General features: G+C 42.7%; 1 protein-coding gene across 1 annotated transcript in view; it reads right to left on the minus strand.

Moving 5' to 3' along the window:
• The window catches only part of LOC101856751 (receptor-type guanylate cyclase Gyc76C), a gene marked incomplete in the record, with an annotated part of 235,481 nt that extends 233,275 nt beyond the window's left edge, over positions 1-2,206 (minus strand). Inside the window, 1 exon segment of the mRNA XM_035971646.1 lies at positions 1,736-2,206.
• Positions 2,207-5,879: the final 3,673 nt, after the last annotated feature.

Below are 5,879 nucleotides of genomic sequence, written 5' to 3' on the forward strand. Positions count from 1 at the left end.
TAAAAAAAAATCCCTTCCCATCCCGCCCCTCACCTCCACCCCCAACACATTTACTTAATAGTAAAACATTTCGCGAATTTAAACTGTGGTAATTAAGCGTACACACCCCACCACACTCCAACTATGTTCCTTCAGAATAAGTGAAGCCTGAACACGCATACAACCCTGAGACGTCAATAAGAGTGCGATATGCACAAGAACGTATGAACATACTTTAACGCTTTGAAAAGGCACATTCTGTAACAAGGCTTAAAAGTAATTATAAGCACAAAAGCGTATAACTGCGTTATTCATACAGATTTTCAACTCTGGCCTGTTGTTGTTGTTTTGTTTTTGTTGTGTGTTGTGGGTTTTTTACCTTAAACTTGAAATGAAAAGACAATCAACACTATGGATACTATAAAATGTACAAATTCGTGTCTCTGGTTTATGCTTGGTGGTTCAAATGTTGCGCAACTTTGCCTTAGGTCTCTGGCTCGTCGCACATATTGTACCCGCTACGTCTTTAAAAAGGGTTAACACATGCAGACAGCCACAGAGATGAAAAAATGATGTCCACAAAAGGTCTGCCAGCTTGGCAATGGGAATTGAAACGTCCTACGCAATATTTTTATGCTGATGTATACGATAGGGAAAAAAGACGACTGAAAGGTAGCGACAATGCGGTTTTGCTAACTGCGTATTATTTTTTCCCCCCCCTTCAAGTTTACTTTTTTACCTTGTAATAAAATGTCTTCTCCAAATCTGATGCCTGAAGAAGTTGTAGGAGTGTAGCTATTTAAGGCTGGGGACTTTTTAAATGTACGTTTTATATCCGTATTAAAAATGGAAAATGGTGCAACGGTATCGGCTTAACGGCTCTTTCAACACTATTAGGTTATTTAAGAGGCGGGACCTGCGAGTTTAACGTCCATCTCCGAAAGGAAAAAGCCAAATGGGAATTTCGTGTAAAGTGCTTTCCCAAGGACACAACGTCGGACCGAGATGAGGCTCAAACCCCCCAACCAGCAACCATACGATTACGAGTGCGCTAGCCTGACCACTAATCTACCGACGCCACAGTATTTTTAACAAATCTTCGTTATTCAGTTATCATAATAGATCACTTTTGATACTACAATACTTTGTTACCATGCCAATACTGACTTTCTTTATGTCGGGGAAAGGGAGAGGGCGGATGCAAAATGTGTTATATTATCATTTCAGACAAATACCCCTGTAGCAAATCAACTCATTAATTATATGGAAGAGCTTGCATAAGGTTTCATATATCACCAGAGGTTTCCCCAAACCGCAAAGACCACATGGATTGCTATTTTATTTCGGAGGATTTACTCCTTTACTTATTCTTACAAATCCTGAATTCAAACTAATGATGCTTCCATTTCAGCGAATAGATCGATCAACGTGAAAATCAGTCAGTAGTCTTTTCTAGCTAGGATATGTTTTAGCACCAAATAAGAATTGATTCGGTTAATAATCAAAGAAACCTTTCACCTATATATGCCTTGTCCAGATGCAGTAAAGCGGAGAGCAAGTCTTATCCTCAGAAGACAAATCAATCTCTACAGACAAAAAAATTTTAGTATCTAGATCTAGATCTAATCTAGATCTAGACTAGATCCTAAAAGTGGTGTTGAGGGCAATTCACATAAAATTTGAATTATGGTATCGGACAGTTCATATTGTGTAATATTTATAATCTACCAGTGCAAGAGTAGTTTGGGCTACTTACAGGTCTGGGAAATCCAGTGAAGAATAAAGTTGTAAACCTGGGAGAATCAGCTTAGTCATTGTTTTCTTTTTTCCAAGCCCGCCTCCAAAAGACCGACTTTAAAAAATCCAATTGTGTGTCTATCCACGGAACGAACACTTCACACTGGAGAACTTCGATGAGAAACTGTCCGGCAGCAGACGACAGAAAACAAAATAAACACGAACCACGAATCACGACACTAGCAGGACGTCTTTTTTCCAGGTGTCTTGATAATAATTAAAGACTGCGATGAAAAGAAAAGCGCGTACCTAACTCACTGAGCTGAAGCAGTAAGTCTTACTACCGTACCACCAACCGACTCGTGGTTTGACCAGTGATGTTGTGGTCAACGCACGATAACAAGTCTGGCAAGCGGTCGGAAGTCGGAAGGAGAGAGGGAGGAAGGGAGGGAGGGACAGATCAGACGAGAGTGTCAGAGACAAGTGGCGCGAGTTTGGCTCTGCTGGCCTGGCGAGGCGCGGAGCTTCCCGACTGACTGGATGAATCGTGGACAGAAAAAAAAACACGAGGGGAGGAATCGGGGGCTGGGGTGGGGAGGTGGGGAGGTGGGGGATTGGGAGGGAGGACCGCAGGGCGAGGCTTTACAGGATTGCATCCCCCTTTACATTTTACATGTATGAGGTTTTTCTTGTGTTAGTTCCCTTGTCGATTATGTTCCATGAAGAGTGGTTCCCACGAGCGTTTCGCTTTTCTCTGGGACAATAAGATGTTCTCAGGCAGTCAGTGTTAGAGCATAACGGAAATGAAATATAAAACAATAAAAGTAAATTCTTGAACCCCCCCCCCCCCCCCCCCCCGATGTGCGTAGTGGGTCAAGTAAGTTCCGAATGGGGAGTTCAGACTGACTATTAACTTTTACCCTCCCCTACCTCCGCCCTCGAAATAACTATTCTTAAAGGCATAGACATCATGTTGGAGCTTAGAAAATGCAAAACAGCTCTTTATCACAATGCTTCATACTTAAAAGCAAAACAAAACAGAATTTTTGATAAGATAACATCGAGGTGCAGTGTAAAAAATAGGTCATCATATCTTTTGACGTTTTTTTTTTTTTTTTTCAAGCAGAATTTGTATATTTTCCAAATTAATGCGACTTTCGTCGACCCTACTCAAATGACCACCTGTCCAAGACAATGATCTGTACAAAAACAAAAAACTGCTTCCCACTTTCCACTTGCGGTTGTTGTTGGGTTTTTTTTGGATTTTTTTTTTTTTTTTTGGGGGGGGGAGTGGTTTTTCGTTTTGGGTTGTTGTTTTTTTACTGGATGACATCATCCAAGAGATAGAGACAAGAGACTGTCTAGGATGACCACGTTTCTCCCCGACAATGGGTAATCCTGACAGGTTTGACTGTGTTCCCCAGCTTTGATCATCTATGAGAAGGGGAGGGGCGGGGGGGGGGGGTCTAGGTTAATGTACGGTTGGATTTAAAACTCTTTCAGCTGAGGAAGGCAATTTTAGAATCGAGTTTTGGGGTCTCTCTTTGGTCTCTCTTTTTGTTTCTCTGTCTCTCTTTCTTTCTCTCTCTCTCTCTCTCTCTCTCTCTCTCTCTCTCTCTCTCTCTCTCTCTCTCTCTCTCTCTCTCTCTCTCTCTCCCTCTCTCTCATTGTCTTTCTCTCTCTCTTTCCGTCTCTCTCTCTCTCTCTCTCTCTCTCTCTCTTTCTCTTTCTCTCTCTGTCTCTCTGTGTGTATGTGCGTATGTGTATGTGTGTGTGTGTGTGTGTGTGTGTGTGTGTGTGTGTGTGTGTGTGTGTGTGTGTGTGTGTGTGTGTGTGTGTCGGTTTCTCATCTCGGATAGAACAAAACCAAGAGGTTTGGAAAAACATTACAAACTCCTTAAGTAACCTGGTCTTAAGAAGGCTAAGCCGGAGATTCGAACTCAATTAACCCACCATGAAGACCAACCAGCACATACGAATTTCGCTAAAGTAGCGCCTTTTTTTTTTTTTGCATTTCTTTCAGGACAAAAAGTTAAGCTGGTAAATTACCTGCTCTATTTCACTCCTCTCAGACCAGGAAGTTATGGATACCTGCTTATCGCTTGGCTGTCACAACGTTGGGGAGACACCATGCAGTTTATACCTGGTGTTGCTTTCCTTGCATGCAGACATAATCGGAGGGTTGGGGTTAGGGGGTTCTTTCTTTTTTCCAGCACGGAACTGAAGGGTGGGCGGGAGAGAGAGAGAGAGAAAGAGAGAGAGAGAGAGAGAGAGAGAGAGAGAGAGAGAGAGAGAGAGAGAAAGAGAAAGCGGAAGAGTGAGGGGGCGGCAGAGAGAGAGAGAGAGTGTATGAGAGAGAGAATGAGAGAGAGAGAGGGGGAGAAAGAGGAGAGAGAGAGTACGAAATGGGGAGGAGAGAAACAGTGACAAAGAGAAAAGGGGGAATATGAAAGGAGAGATGTAGAGCGTATGGATTATAGAGAAAACGGGAGAGAGAAAGAGGGAAGAAAGAAACAGAGTCAGAGACAGAGAGAAGAGGAGCTGGTGAGAGAGAGAGAGAGAGAGAGAGAGAGAGAGAGAGAGAGAGAGAGAGAGAGAGACAGAGAGAGAGACAGACAGAGAGACAGACAGACAGACAGACGGACAGACAGACAGGCAGACAGAGAGACAGACAAACAGACAGACAGAGAGTCACAGACAGAGGCAGTAACAGGGACGAGAGAGGAAAGAGACAGGAAAGGGGGAAACGGGAGGGGGGAGTTGGAAGGGTCTCGAATTACTCAAAATTTCATAGAATTCTTTATCACTTCATCGCTATCGGAATCAGTCTTTTTTTCTTCCTTTTTTATCTCACGATGGCCAAGATCGTGTTTGCATAATTTGTTTTTGTGAAGGGTTTTATGCCGCATTAGACTCAATAAGTTCCTTTCAAGGACGGAGCATCTTTGTCTGGTGTGGAGTGTAAACGATGGGGAACGAAGTTCGTGTACATTGAAAAAGTGTTCAGCCCCCATTGACACAGTTTCGCCATTTAGGAGGCAGGCTGCTTTGAATCTGCTTGTTTGGGCCAACCCTGGCTGCGTTGGATATACCAAAAAGTAAGTGTGGATATGCTATTGGGAACTGAACTCGTGCGTTCAGCAAACAGAGTAGAGAGGGTTTTTTAAAATTATTATTATTAATATAGAAGTTTTAGGACTCTTCTACACAATTAAGATCAATTTGTAGTTGGGCTTCCACCCTGCCTATCACGACCAACCCGGGCTGAGAGGGAAACAATCCTGGCAGAATGACCAAGATACTGTATAAAATTCTCTCCCCCCCCCCCCCCAACGGATTCGAACTCGGGTCTTTTGCGTGCGACTTCAAGGTGCCGAACTGCAACACAACAGTCACCAATGTGAGGAGTCTAGCCATTTCAACTTTAGTCACAATAAACAGAGGAATGAGAGGAAAGATAAGCCGGGGCAAAGTCACGATACGGTGGAATCAGGCGCTCGTCACTTTTGAGGCATTTGGAATTATTATTAGTGTCCTCTTAAAGCTTTTTATTTATTTGTCTGACTTTTGATGAAAAAAATAACTAATCTATCTTGAATACAAGTTGGCATATTTTTTAACAAGCACAACAGTGGGGGCAGAAGTACAAAACTTATCCGGGAAGGGTTGAGGATACTCCTATAGTAAAAGAATAACAAAAGGAAGAAAATGCTATTTTATTAATCACGGTAACGTGGTTGAATTCATCACCTTGAAATAAGATAATCTACAGCCGAAATTGTCTAAGACGACCACCCATTGTCGAGGAGAAAAGTGGCAGTCTTATACAATTGGGCGTCTTACATAGCGTAATTCTGTACGTTAAAAAACACGTGAGGAGGGAAAGGGAAAGAGGCCGTTCGTACAGGTATTCGTCACATACAGGTGGCTGGTAGAGCAGACTCGACATTAATTATATATAACGTAACAAACATTTCCAACAGAAGCACGCTATCGGACGCCGTTTTAAAAAAAAAAGGTTCATATTTCAGTTGGGGTAAAAAATATCCTTCTCAAGACCGTAGCCACTCAGCTGGAACTTTTCCCACTGATATAGATCTACGACACATTCTTTTTGAACCTGAATGCATTCACCTACCCATGACAGCATCATCATTCCCCCC

The sequence above is a fragment of the Aplysia californica genome, unplaced genomic scaffold (assembly GCF_000002075.1).
Source record: "Aplysia californica isolate F4 #8 unplaced genomic scaffold, AplCal3.0 scaffold00475, whole genome shotgun sequence".
Taxonomy (NCBI): Eukaryota; Metazoa; Mollusca; class Gastropoda; order Aplysiida; family Aplysiidae; genus Aplysia; species Aplysia californica.